This window comes from Humulus lupulus, chromosome 6 (assembly GCF_963169125.1).
Source record: "Humulus lupulus chromosome 6, drHumLupu1.1, whole genome shotgun sequence".
Lineage (NCBI taxonomy): Eukaryota > Viridiplantae > Streptophyta > Magnoliopsida > Rosales > Cannabaceae > Humulus > Humulus lupulus.
In genome coordinates this window covers 145832501-145853812 of record NC_084798.1, presented here as the reverse complement: position 1 = coordinate 145853812, position 21312 = coordinate 145832501, and the positions used below count along the sequence as shown (strand labels likewise).

General features: G+C 39.3%; 1 long non-coding RNA gene across 1 annotated transcript in view; it reads right to left on the bottom strand.

Moving 5' to 3' along the window:
• The window catches only part of LOC133784234 (uncharacterized), a 50300-nt gene extending 40168 nt beyond the window's left edge, over positions 1–10132 (bottom strand). Inside the window, exons 1-2 of the long non-coding RNA XR_009871220.1 lie at positions 9957–10132; positions 9785–9858 (exon numbers count right to left, since the gene is read on the bottom strand). This is a non-coding gene — a long non-coding RNA (uncharacterized LOC133784234). The remainder of the gene's footprint in view (positions 1–9784; positions 9859–9956) is intronic.
• Between the last annotated feature and the right edge of the window lie 11180 nt (positions 10133–21312).

The following is a 21312-nucleotide window of genomic DNA, read 5'->3' as shown; positions in this document are numbered from 1 at the left end:
AATGTAGGCCATGATGGCGCGAAACCACTACAGGAGTGTTGTATAGACTCCCTTGGTACGGGCCCAAAGTTTTGCACCCCAGTGATGTGCCTCGTTCGACATAGGCCATGTAAAATGTTCATATATTGAAGTGAGCATATTTGTAATCTGTGAAACATGCTAGATATTTGTATGGTTGATATACATGTTTATGATTTATGAATCATATGAGTTATTGTCTATACGCCTGATACGTATGTGTTTATGGTTTATTAATCACGTGAATTATTGTACATGTATATTATGATTGTTGTTATGCATTGTGGGGTTTTCTTGCTGGGCCTTGGCTCACTGATGCTCTATGATGTAAGTATGGGCAAGGGAAAGGTCTACCAGCCATGAGTTGGAGAGCTTTGGAGCGGCGCTTACATGTTCGGCCTGCTCGGCCACCACGGTCAAGATATCTTGAAGGACTTAGGGTATAAGTCCAAAGTTGTCCCTTAGGCCGACTATTTTGTAAATTCTGAATGTAATTACATTTTCATAAACCTTTTTGGGATCCCATATAAATGTTTAAAGTTTCATTAGAAAGAGTTTATGTCTTTGACAAAAATATTTAACACCCAAACATTTAATTAATTTTAATTACACTTTTGAGTCCAAATGACTCGCTTAACGAGTTACACACAATTATAAGCACATAGTGTAACAGTCCTGGATTAGTAGGGCATTACAACTTGGTATAAGACTTTCCAAGGCTTTATGGTTTCTAAAGACTAACCGAACATGTACTCTCACTGCTAAAGACAACCTTGACTCACGGTTCGGTAACTAATGTTTTGAATACATGTTTAACTGATTAATCCAATTATATTCCTTATCTGCATGCTAGAATAGGGAGCATGAAATAAGCGGTATGTGAGCTGGGTTCAGAACGTCGTGAGACAGTTCGGTCCATATCCGGTGTGGTCGTTAGAGCATTGAGAGGACCTTTCCCTAGTACGAGTACTGATAGGGCCTAGCCTTGACTGCTGTGTGAATGTGAAAAGATATTCCTAGCACTATTGTTGCATGTGAATGATTTATTTGTTCAGTTTTGGACCGTGGGACGGTTTCTGGATACATTACCATTGCCTGGTCATCCGAGTCACTGGTTCTAGACATACTTGGAAGTTATTCCTCCTAGGAAATCAATCAGATTCCGTGGTAAGAACATCGACGCTGGAGATGATAACCAGGGCTAGAACCCTCCACTTGCCCCTCAGGATTGGCAATAGATGCTTGCTGATATGCAAGCAAGACTTTAGAGACCGGAAGATGAGATTTGATTATTGAGGCTGCAGATTTAGACAGGAAATGCTGCACCGTATGTGCCACCTACGGTGGTACCAGTTTTAGCACAACGTCAAGATGAGAACTGTATAAGAGATTCAAAAAGCAACACTTTCTAACATTTGAGGGAGGCCAGATCCATTGAGAGTTGTACAGTAGATGAGCATGATTACTTCCATCCTCGACTAAATGAGGGTGCCAGGCAATGATAGGGTGGCCTGTGCCACATACATGTTACGGGATGATGCCCGTATTTTGTGGGAGGGTGTGTCTTAGACTCGAAACGTTGCTACGATGAGTTAGGATGAGTTTTATGACCTATTCAATGAAAAGTATTTAAATGACGCAGTTCGAACTGTGAAAGTGGATGAGTTCACCAGTTTGGTTTAGGGAAATATGACCGTGACCGAATATGCCCTGAAGTATAATAGGTTGGCCAAGTTTACTTCTGACTTGGTGCCAACTGACGTGACTAGGAAGGAACAATTTATTCAGGGGTTGAATTCTATGATAGCCTAGGATGTTCAGATTACCTATATACATGAAGTGACTACATAGGTATGAGAGAATGACCTTATTACTGAGGGCACTGAGGATAAGATATGGTGATAAGGCATTTCCAGGCACGATGCTCAGAGGTTTGTACCTCCATTTACTGGGTCTGGTAGGGGTAGAGGCCCCAGTGATTAAACTAGGAAGGTTGCAAATAAATCGGGTAACCCTGGTTCAGACAAGAGGTTTTGGGGTACTCAGGGTGGCCGTTAGTTCAGAACTAAGAGCTAGAGGAGCTATCCAGAGTGTCCTCGGTGCAGGAGATGCCATTTGAGAGAATGTCATGCTACAATATGCTTCTTGTGAGGGGTAGTGGGAAACCCAATAAAGATTGACCGCAGTTGAAGAAACAGGAACCGACGAGGTGTGACAATTTGGTTCCGGAATGATTGTTCAAACTGACTCAGAATGAGGCTGAGGCTAGTCCCTCGGTGGTGACATGTGAGATTTCTAGTGCTGGCTACTCTTATACGTATTCATTTGTACCAAGTAGGGTGATAGACAGACTTAGTAGACCCTATGATGTGTATGATGTGGGGTTTGAGACTTTCTTGCCTACTGGGGAATAGGTAGTCTCTAGAAGATGGATCAAATCATTACTAGTAGAGGTAGATTTTAGGAAGTTGTTTGTGAACTTGATTGGACTAAGAATGGAGGACTTTGACATGATACTAGGTATGGATTGGTTGGCCAAGTATGGGGTGAACATAGACTGTAAGAGGAGGATGGTGACTTTTGAGCCTAAAGGAGAGGACCTATTTGTGTTTGTGGGGGCACTGAATGAGCCTCATATTTGTAACGTCCCAAAACTCTTAATAAGGTTTAATACCTTGGTTAGTGTGCTATGAGGGCATAATTGGAATTATGTGATTTTAATTGAGTATATATATGTTACTATGTGAATTATATGAGTTATATTATGATATGACTGCTTATGCATGTTTATGTGTTAAAATATGCTCAAAGATCTGCTTTTGTAAGGGAAATTTTTTTATTTTGACCCGTTGAGGGTATAATTGTAATTTTATATGTTATGTGCTTGAGAAAAATTATTATGTGGATATATTTGAGATATTCGGCATGAGTCGATACTTTCGAGCAAATTAGCGAAGAAGTCACAATGGGGATAAATACCTGACTCGTGGTGAGCCTAAGGGGGCATTTTTGTAATTTGGGAAATTATCAGGATTTATTAGTAAATCGACATTAATTGGGTGAGTATTTGGATTTAGTGGATTAAATTGGAAATTTGTGGTAAAATTTGAGGTTTAGTGGGAGTTTAGTCAAAATGACCAAAAAGCCCTTGGCTTAGTTTTGAGGGTAAGCCAAAGCTGGGGGCAAAATGGTCATTTGACCATTAGTATAGATAAAATTTGTGGACCAAGTGTTGAGAACTCTGGCTCACATGTTTATCTCTCTCTCTCTCCTAGTTTCCTCTAGTAAGGGGTTTGGAGGACAACACTTAGGCTTAGTAATTCATGAGTGTGGTTGGAGTATTTTGGAGGAATTTAGGGCATTCAAGGGAAGTTAGTAGCTGTAATCATCCTTAAGCAAGTCATAGATTTCATTTTTAGAGAGGTAAGCTACTTTGTTGTAAGATTTCTTCTTTAAGCTTGGTGTTCTTAAGTGTTCTTGGTGTGATTTTGAGCTTATGATTGATTTTCGAATTTTTGGTGTTGTTATTTTGGATGGGAACATGATTTGCTAGCTATTCTAGACCTGGAACTGAGGTTGACAATCATAATTTTGGCATGGCATTAAAATTTGGGGTAAGTTTCCAAGCACAAAGCTCAAAGTGTAATTTGTGTATTTTGGGGTGTTCTTGATTGAGTTTTTGGTACCTCGAGGTTTTGGTTTTGTTTTACTAGTAGTATAAGATAATTTGTGGTCAAAATGTTGTGTAAAACTATTGGAAATGTGGTTTTGGGTCGAATTAAAGTGGCTGGAAATCGCAAAAAATCGTAAGGTTTGAATATTGGGGAAGAACACATTTTTGGGCTGCGATTGCCCTTTCCAGGGACCTAGCGCGACCACTTGTGTCCTAGAAGCAAGGGAATTTTGGAGCTTGATTTTGGGTTTTCATGCCACAAGTGCGACCACGCTAGGGTTGGTGCGACCACGCCAGGTGTCCCGAAAGTGCAATTTTCTAATTTTTGGGATTGAGGCACAAGGTCTCGGGAATCTGTTTTGGGGGCCCACTTGGGGGCTTGAGGGACGTTTCTAGTACCTCGTTAACTAGGAATAGTTGTTCCAAGAGTTAGGATCTGAATTGGAACTCGGGATTTGATGTTTATCCTTAATAAGCATATCATTTATGTTGTGATTAGGGTTCCACGGGGCTCGGGAAAGGTATCGCAGTCAAGGTCACTTCGTCTTTAGCATAGTACTTGAGGTAAGAAAACTGACACTTGCACTGTGCTTAGGCCATTGGTCCCGACCTGTGAACGCGTTTATGACCATGCACTATATATGATTGAACTATTATGTATTTATCTTTAAATATTATTAATGCATCTACTGTAGTGCACTTATTTCTGAATGATTGGTATAATGTATGTTTGGCCATAGTGTTGAACGTGGGGCCAGTCAGCAAGCATGGCATTCGCCTGGCATGGACCGTAGGCTTGGTGCTGGAGTATGCACCTCGCTCAATCAGGTCGTTAAGCAAGGCTGTTTTCCTAGGCCGTTTTAATGATTCATGTGATTGAAATAAATATAATTGTGAACTGTGAAACATGTTTACGATTTATATGATTGGAATAAATGTACTTTGTATATCTGAAGCATGTGTTTAATGCTTATAAATAATTAGTTTACCATTATGGCATGTAGGGATTTCTTGCTGGGCCTTGGCTCACGGGTGCTCTATTGTGCAGGTAAAGACAAGCTAGAGTTGGACCAACCATGAGTTGGAGGGTTTTAGAGCAGCGCGTACATATTCGATCTTCTTGGCCACCACAGTCGCGTTAATTTGGGGTACTTAGAACAATTATTTCGGTTTTTCCACTTAGGTAAGCTATTTTTGCAAATTTTAATAAAACTATTTCTTTTGGTTATAAACTTTTGAGATCCTCGTGTATATATTCAAACCTTTTAATGAAAAGTTTAATTTTATCTACCAAAATTTGTAGTACCTAAACAATAGTTTAATTTTAATTACACTTTTGAGTCCAAATGACTCGCTTATCGAGTTAAGCACTATTTTAAACACACAGTGTAACGATTCTTGATTAGTAGGAAGTGACAGTATTCCTATGATCTCAATGTTAAAGGCAAGAGACCTATTGTAAGTAGGATTCATAGGATTCCTAGATAGTGTGGTGGATACCACCAAGGTTGTACCAGTCAGACCAAAAGAAACTAGGTTAGTTTGTGAGTTTCTCGATGTGTTCCAAGAAGATTTATCGGGGTTTCCACTTCATCAAGAGATTGAGTTTGTTATAGAACTGGAACAAAAGACAGAACTGGTATCCAAGGTACCTTACAAAATGGTACTGACAGAATTGAACGTTCAATTGTAGGAGTTGCTTGACTTAGGGTTTATTAGACCAAGTTTCTCACCATGGGGTGTGCCAATATTATTTTTCAAGAAGAAGGATGGGTCGTTGAGGATGTCTATCAATTATCAAGAATTGAAACAACTAGGTAAGAGAAAATGCTTAGTAAGTTCTGTTAGGAGTGTGTCCTAAAAGCATGTAAAGACATTTTGTTTCTGTGAATAAATAAATACAATGGTTTATTATTATTGTTATATTTAGATTGTTAAATTATTGTTTGAATAATTTTGTAAATATCAGAAAAATTCCATATTCATTATTGAGGATTTGATCTTGTATTAGTACGAGAGAATTAAGATCACATGAATGAATAAAAATAGTCAACAACAACAAATTAAAGTTATGGAATTCTTTAATTGGAGTTGTAAGTACGATTTACTGAGTATCATAATGAAACAAATAATCTAGATTCGGATTGTTGATGTGGAAAGACATCTCGGTAAAGGTGCTTTATATAATATGATTATATATGACATGGACCGATATGAATTAAAGTCTTTATCCAAAAATCATTTAACAATAAAGACTTGTAATTCATATCATAACTGATGATCATTTATAGATCAACCTAAATCCTAAGTGTTCATAAACTCCTGTTCATGTTTATTAAATCTTTTGATTCATTCGTTAAGGTCCCTAAAAAGAATGAGGCTAATGACTTTTGTTTTCGAGATTTAATATCATGGATGGCTGGGAACATGTATCAAGAATACGGAATCTAATCTTTCCTAACGGATCGTATATTAGTTCCCTTAAGGGTTAATTCTGGAACTGAATGATTTTGAGCTCAAATCTATAATTAGATTATAGATTAATTATTCACTAGTGAATTAATGGTACTTAAGGAATAAGAAGTAAATTAGAAAGGTAAAATGGTAATTCTTCCGTTCTAATTTATGAACTAATTAATTAGAGGGTTGAACTATTGTAAGATGGTTATATCAATGGACGACTTAAGAAAAGATTTCTGTAAAAGTATATCTATAACATAAAGAGTGCAATTCTGAATTTATAGTGGAGTAATATCAGAATTAATAAATTAACTATTATAATGAAAGAGTTTAATTATTTATTTTCAATTTATTGGAGCTTAATGTTATAGGTCCATGGTCCCTGAAATGGCTCAAACAAACACTGACAAAGGTAAATACAAAAATGGGCAAAAAGGACTTATTTGATAAGTAAAATATTTTTCTGTGTATCAAACATAATTATTGTTTAATTATGTGTAATTAATTAATTAAGAATTAATTAATTATTTGATTTAAAAAAACTATAATTAATTTTGAATTAATTTATTTTTGGGATTTTTGGTATTTAAATAATAATAAAAATTAGAAAAAATCACATGTCATCACTGGCATGTGGTACACGTGTAGCACAATGCACAGTCACTGTGCTACATGCATAAGAGACTGTGGGCAGTTTCTAGGTTCTACAATTTTAATTATTTAAATATTAAATAAATAATGAGATATTGTAATATGATTAAAATATTATTATTTAAACAAAAATCTGATAACTGATTAATTATTTTCAAATTGTTTAAAATAACTAAAATTTTATTTTAATATATTTGATATATTAAATATAGGATATCAGTTTTTTTTAGAACGTAACTTTTCAGGGATAGAAAAATATCTAGAAATCTCTCTCAGAGAAAGAGAACAGTGACACAAACAAAAGTCACTATTCTTCACAAAACCTAGGTCCAAACTTTATCAGATCTCATGTGTTGAGAACATCTGATAAATAGTTTTTTGCCTAATTTTTGTATAGCGAGCCCACACTCGTTCTTTGTGTGTTGAGAACATTTTGGAAGATCTTGGTGTGAGATCTCAAGGATTTTGCCATACAAAAAGATAGCAGCAAGGAAGGACCTGAGGTAATTTTTCTATTCATGTCTTTGATTCAATATATATATATATGCATGTGAAGAAGTAGATCTAGAAATCTTATGGGATTAAACTAACAATTTGATTGATGTTCCGCTGCGCATAATCTCTGATTTGATCAATAAAAACCAACAAGTTCAACCTTACATCATGAAATAATAAAAGCAGGGTTTTGGATAAATCTTATCCCAAACAGCAAACATATGGTTATGCCCAATAATAAGAAATAGTCAAATCACCCTGCACGCATAAAATACCAGAGCTAGAAAATATATATAGGAACAATATTCATAAACAAAAAATCTAGAAGCCAAGTTGGGAGTTGCCAATAAATTCGGTGAGTTTAGGTGCCCCCTTAAAATATACAATAGTGGAGACCCAACTCTCAACACTAAATACCCTACCCTAAATCCCCAACCAGGGTAACATTCATGTTACCTAAGACATAAGTACTATCAAGAGTGTAACTATAGTTACATCGACTCATCAAGACTTCTAAGTTTTACCAGTATGCTTAACCTATAACAAGATGTCACAGACTTGGACTAGACTGGAGGTTACAGACTTAAACCAGACAGAGGGTCACAAACTTGAACTGGATAGAGGGTCGTAGAATTGAACCAAACAGAGGGTCAGGAACTTGAACCGGAGTAAAAGAATATCAAAGGCAGAAATCGTCTTCACTTTACTAACATAGGCAGGGTACCTACTGCACAATCCTAGAAAGAGTCTAAGCACCCCTAGTCATTGTCTCTAATTGAGCCCCTTCCAAGAACTAGTGTAATATCCTATTTCTAGAAATCAATACAGTAGCATGTTTCATGATGTAGCCAGAGAAGTCAATGGTTGACTTACTTGGATTCATTTGCTCCAAGCCGTAGAGCCTTAAACCACAACTACACGGTCCTTTTAGCCAATACTATAATTCATATAGTATACTTAGATTAATTATGGCAATTAAGTTATTAATAAACCACCCAGGGCATTTTAGTCGTTACCGTTTACTAAGTAAGGGTATTATCGCCCTTACTTTGTTTAGGCTACTAATCAACATTTAAAAATTTCGGCAAAATTGTTCTTAACAAGTCTAGTTATCTGAAAGTTAACTTTTTACAACATCTCCCATTTTGTTCTCACTATCGAACCTAGCCGGAAAAGCATAGTTTTGGAAGCTTTCAAGCTTAAAATATTTGACCCTTTCTTTGAATTTTACCAAAAAAATCACCAATTTTCAAATAAAATCACCTTAATTATAAACTTTTGTAATTTAGTTGAATTAAATAATTAAGAAATAGTTATAAATTTTTTGATTAGGTTTAGGTAAATTAAGAGGTAATGAAATAAAATTTCATTTTTATTTATAAAAAAATATTTAAATTTAAGCTTTGAAAAAATTTGGGTTTTGGACCGCTTTTTAAATTTTCTTTCACCAAATAAGTTAAACATTCATAAAATATTAAGTTTCTAATATTCAGATTAATCTTAATTTATTTAGTGGGTTAAACCTACACTGATGATTTCTATAACCAAAACACATTCATTTAGTCAAATTCGATGAATAACTTCCATTATTTTTCTTAAGTAAAAACTTTGTAAAATTAAGTTGTAGGTAACCTAGTTTAAAATTTTATATTTTAAAAATTATAGCTCCAATAGTCTTCAAATTTTGTAGAACTAAACTTGGCTATTCCAAGAAGCTCCTTGAAAATTTTCATTTAAAATGAATAATATTTACTCGGTGAAAAATATTTAAAAAAACCCTATAACAAAACTACCTAGAGAAAAGCTAATCATTTTAGTGAACTTTAGAAGTTCTTAAAAAAAATTTGGTTTTATATTTAGGTCGCAAATTTATTAGACCTATACTAGTATATATGAACCTTATGCCTACCAAAAATTAGGTTATTTGAACTATTTTTACTTAATAAAACATATTTTCAAATTTGGTTGCCTAGAAGCTATTTTGAGCTTCCAAATTTTTTTATCTAATTTTGAAAACCCATAAATCTCATCATTTTAATTATTTTTCTTTTAAATTTTACAGGTTGATTTAACTCAAAGTCGGTTTTTTACCCAGTTTTTAAAAAGCAACTTTCCATATTACACACAAATTTTGTAAAAATCATAACTTGGTCAATTTAATTACTTTTTGAATGTTTCTAAACGTAATTAACATCTAAACATCTCAAATATAATCATACAAAGAAGAAAATCTAGATTCTGATTAATATATAATTCGTTTGACCCCTTGGAAGTCAAGGCTTAAACATTTTTATTGCAAAAATATAATTTTGTCTATGGAATGATGGATTCCAACCCTAACCATTATCCAAACACTTTTGCATGCATGATCAGCTAGTGAATAATCATTATTAAAGTCCCAATATATAATTTAAACACATAAAATAAATTAAACACAACAAATTTAACAAAAATTTGAATAAAAGCTCATGGGAGGTGACCATATACCTCTTAATGACCTTGGTTGTGATCTAGGTAACTTCTAGCTCATCGAACCATTGTTTAGCCTTTTGTCTACATTTCTGTACTCCTTACAATACCACAAATCAGTTTATAACAACATGCAAACTTAACTAAGAGCAAAAACTAAAACTTTGACAAAGTAGAGTTAAGGTTTTACCTGTGATAGTCTAGTTTCTTCTAGCTTTTTCTCTAACTTCGAACTAAAACTCAAGTAACCTAAGGCTATTTGTATAGAAGAAAGAGATGAGATATGAGTGTTTAGGTGGGAATTGATGAAATAAATTTAGAGAGAATCACATGGGGTATTCGGCCAACTAGAGAGGAGGAAGAGTGTTTTTAGAGAGAGAAAGAATTTGTAACAAATGAAGACTTTTTGACTTTTTACCTATTTATAGGTGCTAAAATTTAACACAAAATTACTCTTTTACCCCACCTAGCTGCCACCCCTTTTTACCCCATTTACCCTTTGATTAACTCCTTAAACAATCTAACTTAAGATAATTAATCTTAGTCTAATGGTTATTTTCCCAAAAAGTTACTATTGTAGTAATTATTTTCATACTTTTTTCTAATTGAAATTTTAACGTAGGGTAAATAAATTAAATAAACCTAGCTATTTAATTTAAGTTGTCACACTACAATTTGTAATTTAAAATAATTTAACTAACCAAAATCCCATTTTTCACCAAAATGCATTTCTAGAGATTTTTTTTCACACAAAAGTCAAACTTTTTACTTTAATATAATTTTTCAATAAATTTTATGTCCATATTATTTTTTCCATAGTTATTCAACATAATTTTATCTAAGATTTTACATGGTTGGGGTTTTCGTGTAGGTCCGAGAATGAAATTTCTAATTTGGCTACAATCACACATCACACTTAATGGCTAACATAAACAACATGATTTTGGCTTCTCAATCCTATATTATTAATCAAAATAATATTCATATAAATTTTCACAGGCCTGAAGTGGTTACTAGTAGTGCCCGAAACGCGGGGCGTTATAGTATTGGTTAGCATGCTCGCAAGACATGTGGGGTAATGATTTGAGTTATATTATTATATGACTATTATTGCATGATTATTTATATTAAATGTGTTTAAAGGCCCACTTTTGTTTAAGAAGATGTATTTCCATAATTTTGACCCATTGATGGTATATCTTTAATTATTACGTGTTATGTGCTAGAGACCACAATATTATGGGGATATATGTGTGAAATTCGGTGTGAGGGGATCGTTTCAAGCAGTTTTAGTGGAAAATTCAAAACGTGGATAAATGTCAGGCTCGGTTTGAGCCAAGCGGTATTTCAGTAATTTCATTATTTTGGAATTATGGGTAAAATAAAACTAATTGGTGGAATAATTATGTTTGATGGATATTAATGATAATTGAAGATTAATGATGTTATTAGAGGTTTAGTGGGATCTATAGGAAAATGACGATATTACCCTTGGGATTAGTAAAGGAAGGGAATATGTGGAAGGGCATTTTGGTCTTTTGAAGATAGGATTAGTTATGGATGACCATATGCTTCTTTGGGATTTCTATATTACGTTACTTGTCTTCTTTACCTCCTTATCATCAAGAACACTTCCTCAACAAAAGCTCTTCAAGATTTCTACTAAGTACTAAGAGATTGGAAGCTTTAGAAGGGACTTGGCAGCCATTATTCTCCTCTTTATCATAAGAAATCAAGCTTTTGACAGTCAGAATCCTGCGATCCACAGGGGGAAAGATCGGGTAAAAATTGTGCAATCCCACATCTCCTAGGGAAGGTCAAGTGTGATGATTCTAAGACTGTGTAGGTATAAGACAACATAATTGAAGAGGGCTCAAATGGATTGATGAGTACTACCTATGCCAACAAGATGCATCTTCTTTTCAGTAGCCCATCACTTGAGAACTCCAAAGTTAAGCGTCCTTGACCTGGAGTAATTTCATGATGGGTGACCTCCTGGGAAGTTTTCCCAGGAAGCGTGCAAGTGAGGACAAAGCACGCTAGAAAGACTCGTGTTTGTTTATAGGGTCAGTCATCATTCTAGGAAGCAGCCACAGTGATGTGGGGGGTTACAAATGGTGTCAGAGCCTTGACCGAGTCGAAAATGTGGCCGACAGGGACGTCAGAACCCTAAGGGGGGGGGTGATTATGACAGTCAGAATCCTTTGATCCGCAGGGGGAAAGACCGAGTAAAAACTGTGCAATCCTACATCGCCTCAGACAAGTCAAGTGTGATGATTCTAAGACTGTGTAGGTATAAGACTACATAGTTGAAGAGAGCTTAAATGGATTGATGGGTACTATCGGGAGTCCATCACTTGAGAACTCCAAAGTTTAGCATGCTTGACCTGGAGTAATTTCATGATGGGTGACCTCCTGTGAAGTTTTCCAAGGAAGCGTGCAATTGAGGACAAGGGATGCGGGAAAGACTCATGTTGGTTTTTAGGGCTAGTCATCATTCCAGGAAGCAACCATAGTGAAGTGGGATGTTACAAATGGTATCAAAGCCTTGACCCAGCCGGAACTGTGGCCGACGGGGACATAGGACCCCTAAGGAGAGGGGGTGATTTTGACGGTCAGAATCATGTGATCCGTAGGGGGAAAGACTGGGTAAGAACTGTGCAATCCCACATCACCTAGGGAAGGTCAAGTGTGATAATTCTAAGGTTTTGTAGGTATGGGACTACATAATTGAGTATGGCTTAAATTGATTGATAGGTACTACCTATGCAAACAAGATGCATCTTCTTTTTGGTAGCCCATCACTTGAGAACTCCAAAGTTAAATGTGATTGACTTAGAGTAATTCCATGATGGGTGACCTCCTAGGAAATTTTCCAAGGAAGCGTGCAAGTGAGGGTAAATGTAACGCCCTGGATAGCCAAAACCGCTACACTGTGTACTTATAAAGGTGCAAGACTTACTAATCAAGTCATTAATTTAAAAACATGTCACTAAACATGTATGAGCTAGGGTTAAAAAGGTTTTGGTCTCAAAAGTTTCATTTCATATAATTACACTGTTATATACATGGGATCCCAAAAGGAACAGAGTTAAAATGTTGGTTTACAGACTTCCAAAAATACATAAACAACTATTAGCCGTACTAAGGCAAAATAGACAATCTCTGGGTCTCGCGTCCCTGCCTAAACCTCAACCGTGGCGGCTGAGCAGCTGGCCATGTACATTCCGCTCGCAGAGCTCTCCAATCAAGGTTGATCAAGCTTGCCCTCGCCTTTACCTTCACCACGTAGCACCTGTGAGCCAAGGCCCAGCAAGAAAACATGCGCAACACAAACAGTAATAACAGATAGACACCCCACTAAACATTAACCCTCATCCAGTAATCCACACTAATCATTCAGCATATATTCAGAATCATGGATGCAATCAAACACTTATAACATTCATATCACATAATAATCAGGGCCGACAACTTAGGCCGCACCCTCTGTTTACCTTACTGACTCCGACCCGCTTAAACTGAGCTCAGTGCATATTAAGTTGTCCTTTGCTACCAGTGGCCAAGACGCACCTTGTGCGCTAGTGTAACCCTTGGCACCCTTAGGCCGTTGGTTCACTAATTGGCTTGCATTGCATAATACCATCTTTTCAAGCATACACAATAGGGAACCCTTATTCCTGTCACAGATATTCAACCAGGTGCAGTTTTCTTACCTTTAATCTTTGCGATTTCGGATTACGAGCAACGCTCCTCAAGCACGATCCGTTCCCGAGCCTAAGCTTTTATCACCTAGTCACAACCAAGGTATAGGGTTCCATTAATATTCAAATTAGGGTTTCCGGTTACAAAACTAACTTCTGGGAATCCGAATTCCACCAAGCACGGTGGTGAAATCGATCCCGGGCATTCTAGAACACATTCCCATGCCTAAAATCCCCAAATGTTCAAGTGTACACCCAAGGGCTGCGACCCTTGAAGCTTAGCCGCAGCCCTGTGCTCAAAACAGAACCAAGGGCTTGCCTAGAAGGAGACACGCCCCGCGACCCTTGCATTGGGCGCCGCGACACTAACCCTTGGCCGAGCCCCCTTGGCTCATCTTCATCCTAGGGCTGTAGTGCTCTTGAACAGAGCCACAACCCTTCCCTTCGTGCCCAGAAAACTCACCATTTCCAACCTCAAAACCTCATCCAAAACCATCCCGAAGCTCCCCAATTCAAAACCAATTAATCCCAACACCTTTAGAATAATTTAAACAACATAATTCAACAGAAAACCCAGCTTAACACTCACCAAAATCTCTTTTCAATTTCTGAAACTCAATGACTCAAACACCAAAACAAATCATTCAAAACTAGAATTAAAGCTTTCAAATCACGAATTGGAGCTTACCTCTTTTGCTGAACCACTTCCTTGACAAAATCCTGAGCTAAACCCAAGCTCTCATCTTCAATTCAGCACTTAAACAACAAAATCACAAATACCTTAGTACTCAGCCAAAAACTCAGAATCCTATCCCCAAAAACACAAATCAATTCTCACCTTAGCCTTAGTTGAGTGTTCCTTGGATAATTCTTGAGCTAATCTTCCAAATCCCCACTTCAATCCTCTGAATTCCCAGCTCAATCCCCTAAATTCTCAGTGTTTTATGTTGTCCTCCTTGAAAGAGAGAGAGAGAAGAAGTCGGTCTATTTCTGTTCCACTAGCTTCTGTTTTGGCTAAGTCTAACTTTGGCTTTGTTAAGTCCATCCCAAGGCTCGGGCTGCCGGAAACGTCCCCGAGGCCAAAACAGTAAAATTTCCCAATATTCCCACCTATACTTCCTAACCTCAAATATATCTCCATATATTTATTTTCATAACCTGATAGTCTAAATAGCTACCCAATACCTAAAATACTCTTGACTTATCCAAAGTCAATTGTTAAACCTTGTTGTGGCTTTTCCTCGCTATCTAGCCCTAGGATCGCCTCGAGTCGTGCTCTGCAAACCCACCCACATAATAATGTGGTTCTCACAATACCATGTATATATATCACATTAATACCAATATAATCATAGAAGCATTCTAATCATACAATTATGCATTTAAATCAATAAAATCATTCAAATCGCATTTAACCCAATAATGCCCTCACGGCACACTAATCAAGGCCTGTAAGCCTCATTACTGAATTCTGGGGTCGTTACAACTATCCCCTCCTAATGAGAATTTCGTCTTCGAAATTTACCTGAATAGCTCGAGATACTGATCCCGCATCGCTGTCTCCAACTCCCAGGTCGCTTCCTCAATCTTGCTATTTCTCCACAATACTTTCACTAACGGAATCGTCTTGTTCCGTAAAACTTTGTCCTTCCGATCCAAAATCTAAACTGGCCGCTCCTCATAGGACAAGTCTGTCTACAACTCTAAGTCCTCATACTTCAGCACATGTGTTGTATCAGAAACATACTTCCACAACATGGAGCTATGCAAAACATTATGAACTCCTGATAGCGACGGTGGCAAGGCCAGCCTATAAGCCAACTCTCCAATCCTCTCTAGGATCTCAAAAGGTCCAACAAACCGAGGGCTCTGCTTGCCCTTCACTCCAAACCTCCTCACTCCTCTCAATGGTGAAACTCGCAGAAACACGTGGTCCCCAACCTAGAACTCCACATTCATACGCTTAGGATCAGCGTAGCTTTTCTGTCTACTCTGCGAAGCAAGCATTCATGCTCGAATCTTTTCAATAGCCTCATTGGTCTTCTGAACCATGTCTGGTCCTCAGTACCTCCTCTCACCCATATCATCCCAATGTATGGGTGATCTACACTTCCTTCCATATATCATCTCATAAGGATCCACTCCAATCGTGGACTGATAACTGTTGTTATATGAAAATTCGATCAACAGAAGATACTTACTCCAAGATCCCTCGAAGTCAATCACACATGCCCTAAGCACGTCCTCAAACACCTGAATCGTCCTCATAGACTGTCCATCAGTCTGAGGATGAAAAGCTGTGCTAAACTTCAGCTGAGTCCCCATGGCTCTCTGCAGAGCTGCCCAAAACTTGGAGGTAAAGATAGGGTCTCGATCAGATACAATAGACGTTGGAACCCCATGGAGACGAACTATCTCCCTCACATATAGCTCTACATACTGTTCCACTGTATAGGTCGACATCACTGGTAGAAAATGAGCTGACTTGGTGTATCTGTCTACTATCACCCACACCGAGTCATGAAGTCCAACTGTCCTGGGTAATCCTCCCACGAAATCCATCGTAATATCCTCCCATTTCCATTATGGGATACCTAAAGGCTGAAGCAATCCTGCTGGTCGCTGATGCTCAGCCTTAACCTGTTGACATGTCAAACATCTAGACACATACTCTACCACATCCTTCTTCATCTCGGGCCACCAATATAATGTCCGTAGATCCTGATACATCTTCGTGGTACCCGGATGAAGTGAGTATGGTGTAGTGTGAGACTCATCCAGTATCTCTCGTCTGATCCCCTCATCTGCCGAAACACAAATCTGTCCCTGATATCAAAGCAAACCTGTCTTAGAAACAGAATAATCCTTGGCTGTCCCCGCTAAGACATGCTGCCTAACTTCCTGCAACTGCGCAGCCACCAACTGACCCTCCTTGACCCGCTCTAACAGGGTCGATTGCAAGGTAATATTAGCTAACTGGCCTACCACCAGTTCTATCCTTGCCCTGGCCATCTCATCAGCTAATTCCCTCGAGATGTGGGTGGAACTATACAACTGTCCTGGGCCCCTCCGGTTCAATGCATCTGCCACCACATTGGCTTTCCCAGGGTGGTAAAGGATATCACAGTCATAATCCATAACCAACTCCAACCAACGTCTCTGCCTCATATTCAGATCCTTCTGAGTAAAGAAATACTTCAAATTCTTATGGTCAGTGTATATCTCGCACTTCTCTCCAAACAGATAATGACACCACACCTTCAGTGCGAATACCACTGCTGCTAACTCCAAATCATGAGTCGGATACCGCTACTCATACTCCTTCAGCTGCCGAGATGCATAGGCTATAACTTTCTCATTCTGCATCAACACGCAGCCTAAACCCATCCTCGATGCATCACAATAGACCATAAACTTTCCTTCCTCCGAAGGAAGACTCAACACAGGTGCAGAAATAAGTCGTCGCTTCAACTCTTGGAAACTGTTCTCACACTTCTCTGACCAAACAAACTTCTGATTCTTTCTAGTTAACTTTTTCATCGGTGAATAAATCTTTGAGAACCCCTCTACGAACTGTCTGTAATAACTAGCCAACCCAAGGAAACTTCGCACCTCCAAGGCGTTCCTCGGCCTTGGCCAATCCCTTACTGCTTCTACCTTGGACGGATCCACCTTAATCCCTTCTACCTTAACTATGTGCCCAAGGAAAGTCACCTCTGGCAACCAAAACTCACATTTCTTAAACTTAACATACAACTGATGCTCCCTCAGCCACTGCAAAATCCTGTCAAAGATCCTGCTCATGTTCTACCTCTAAACTGGAGTAAACCAAGATGTCGTCGATGAAGACAATAACAAACTGATCCAAAAAGTCCTTGAATACCATGTTCATTAGATCTATAAAAGCTGTCGGGGCATTGGTCAGACCAAAAGACATGACCAAAAACTCATAATGCCCGTACCGTGTCCGGAAGGCCGTCTTCGGTATGTCCTCATCTTTGATCCTCAGCTCGTGATAGCCAGATCGAAGATCAATCTTTGAGAACACCGTCTTTCCCTGCAGCTGATCGAACAAGTCATCAATCCTTGGTAGAGGGTACTTATTCTTGATAGTCAACTTGTTCAATTCTCTATAATCTATGCACATTCTCAAAGTCCCATCCTTCTTCTTAACAAACAACACTGGAGCGCGCCATGTAGAATAACTAGGCCTGATGAATCTCAAGTCCAGAAGTTCTTGCAACTGTATCTTCAACTCTTTCAGTTCCACTGGTGCCATTCTGTACAATGTCCTAGATACTAGTTCTGTCCCCGGTGCTAACTCAATCTCAAACTAAATCTCCCTGCGCAGCGACAACCCTGGTAGATCCTCAAGAAATACATCTAAATGCTCACACATCAATCTGGTCTCTCCCGGCCTTGCCGGCATAACTCTAGCAGTATCCACTACACTGGCCAGAAAACCTATGCATCAACCTCACAACAAGTCTCTGGCTCTCAACGCTGAAATCATGGGTACGCGGGGTCCACATACTGCACCCACAAAAACAAAAGGGTCCTCGCCCTCAGGCTCAAAAGTTACCATCTTCTTCCTGTAGTCAATCGTAGTCCCATATCTGACTAACAAATCCATCCCCAAAATCATATCAAAATCCTCCATATCTAACTCAATCAGATCCACCGAGAGTTCCCTACTATCAATCATCACTGGCAGTGCCCTAATCCATCTCCTAGAAACCACCAGTTCCCCTGTAGGCAATAAAGTCCCAAACCCTGCAGTCTGATACTCACTAGGTCTACACAATCTATCAATCACTCTACTAGAAACAAAGGAATGTGTAGCACACGAATCAATCAATACTATAAAAGGAAAGCCAGCACTAGAAAGCTGACCTGTCACTACCGAGGGACTAGCCTCGGCGTCCGCCTGAGTCAAGGTGAATACTCGAGCTGGAGTCAAGCTATCCACCTTTCCTGCTTCACCTCTCTTCACCGTTGGGCAGTCTTTCCTGAGATGCCCTACTGCTCCATAGACAAAGCACGCCTTGGCCCGACAATCGCCCAGATGGTGTCTTCTACACCTCGGGCACTCTAGATAAGTCCGCCATGCCTCGTCGCTACCCTAACATCCACCCTGACCATCCCGACCTCTCCAATCAGGACCAGCAGCGGTCGAAGTGTCAGGAACCTTTCTCTTGAAGTCACTGGGGCCTCTGCCCCTGCCTGTCCCTGAATAAGGAGGCGCCGCTCTGCGGCCCTCACTCCTCACCGCACTTTCCCTCCATATCTTGTTCTCCGCTTCCTCAGCGGTAAGAGCTTTCTCAACGGCCTGGGCATAAGTTGTTCCTCTAGGTACCGTTGTGATCCTGACATCTCGGGCTATCATAGCATTAAGCCCTCTGATAAATCGATCTTGCACATGATCTAGTGCAAACTTCACAAGCCTATCAAATTTTAGGGCATACTCAGTAACAGTCATATTGCCCTGCACAAGACTCACGAACTCATTGACCTTTGCTACTCTGACAGCAACATTGTATTACTTATGACTGAACAAATCTCTGAAACCTTCCTAACTCAGGGTAGTAACATCCCTGGTCTGCGATGCCACTTCCCACCAGATGCGGGCATCCTCTCTCAACATATAAGTGGCATAAGCCACTCTATCATGCCCCTCTATCCTCAGGAAATCTAGAATTGTAGTAATCATAGTTAGCCATTGCTCGACTTTCAATGGATCCGGTCCACCCTCAAAGATTGGGGGTTGCTGCTTCCTGAACTGCTCATATAACGGCTCCTATCTGTTACCAACCTCCCCTGACTGCACAACTGGTACCACTGCAGGTGGTACAATAGTGGCAACATTCCCTGATGGAGCCTGTTGTCGCAGGATACGGATCTGCTCATCCTGACTTCGTAATCAAGCCTACATATCTGCCATTAACTGCTGCCAGTTCTATGGGACTGGTGGAGGATTCTAGCCCTGATCATCACTCCCGGTCCCTGACCTAGTGCCAGCTAGTCGTGTAGATTTTCTTGGACGCATAGCTATCCAAGTCAATTTGCAAATAACGACTCGGTAGTCAGACCATGATGGCAGGGTAAAAACTTCTCCAAGATCCACCAATATAACATAACCAATCACAAATAATCAACATATAACCATCCATCCTCATGCACTGGCTGCTAATAAGCACTCCTCCAATCTCATTGCATAATAGCTATAAAACAGGCATTCATCCATGTACAATATACAATTAATCATCCATATATTCATTTACATGCACAACAATGCTAATAAACATACCCCAATATTCTCACACAAAAGTCAAGGGCCAAGCCCTATCAGTATCTCATGCTTCCTAGTAATCCAGTAAATAACAGCATTCGTAGATAATTTCAGGCACATAAGCACATAAACACATATACATATTACCGAACCCTGATTTGAGTTTGTCTCTAGCAGGGAATGTACATGTCCAGCCTGTCTTCAGGAACGCTTAAACCTAGGATGCTCTGATACCAAGTTGTAATGTCGTGGATAGCCAAGATCGCTACACTGTGTACTTATAAAGGTGCAAGACTTAAAAATCAAGTCATTAATTTGAAAATGTGTCACTAAACATGTATGAGCTAGGGTTAAAAAGGTATTGGTCTCAAAAGTTTCATTTCATATAATTAAACTGTTATATACATGGGATCCCAAAAGGAGCAGAGTTAAAAAGTTGGTTTATAGACTTCCAAAAATACATTAACAACTATTAGCCGTACTAAGGCAAAATAGACATTCTCTTGGTCTCGCGTCCCTGCCTAAACCTCAACTGTGGCGGCTGAGCAGCTGGCCATGTACATTCCGCTCGCAGAGCTCTCCAATCAAGGTTGATCAAGCTTGCCCTCGCCTTTACCTTCACCACGTAGCACCTCTGAGCCAAGGCCCAGCAAGAAAACATGCGCAACACAAACAGTAATAACAGATAGACACCCTACTAAACATTAACCCTCATCCAGTAATCCACACTAATCATTCAGCATATATTCAGAATCATGGATGCAATCAAACACTTATAACATTCATATCACATAATAATCAGGGCCGACAACTTAGGCTGCACCCTCTGTTTACCCCACTGACTTCGGCCCACTTAAACCAAACTTAGTGCATATTAAGCTGTCCTTGGCTACCAGTGGCCAAGACGCGCCCTGTGCGCTAGTGCAACCCTTGGCACCCTTAGGCCGTTGGTTCACTAATTGGCTTGCATGGCATAATACCATATTTTCAAGCATACACAATAGGGAACCCTTAGTCCCGTCACAGATATTCAACCAGGATCAGTTTTCTTACTTTTAATCTTTGCGGTTTCGGATTACGAGCAACGCTCCTCAAGCACGATCCGTTCCCGAGCCTAAGCTTTTATCACCTAGTCACAACCAAGGTATAGGGTTCCATTAATATTCAAATTAGGGTTTCTGATTACAAAACTAACTTCTGGGAATCTGAATTCCACCAAGCACGGTGGTGAAATCGATCCCGAGCATTCTAGACCACATTCCCATGCCTAAAATCCCCAAATGTTCAAGTGTGCACCCAAGGGCTGCGGCCCTTGAAGCTTAGTCGCGGCCCTGCGCTAAAAATAGAACCTAGGGCTTGCCTGGAAGGAGACACGTGCCACGGCCCTTGCATTGGGCGCCGCGGCGCTCACCCTTGGCTGAGCCCCTTTGGATGATCTTCATCCTAGGGCCGCAGCGCTCTAGAACAGAGCCGCGACCCTTCCCTTTGTGCCCAGAAAACTCACCATTTCCAACCTCAAAACCTCATCCAAAGCCATCCCAAAGCTCCCCAAT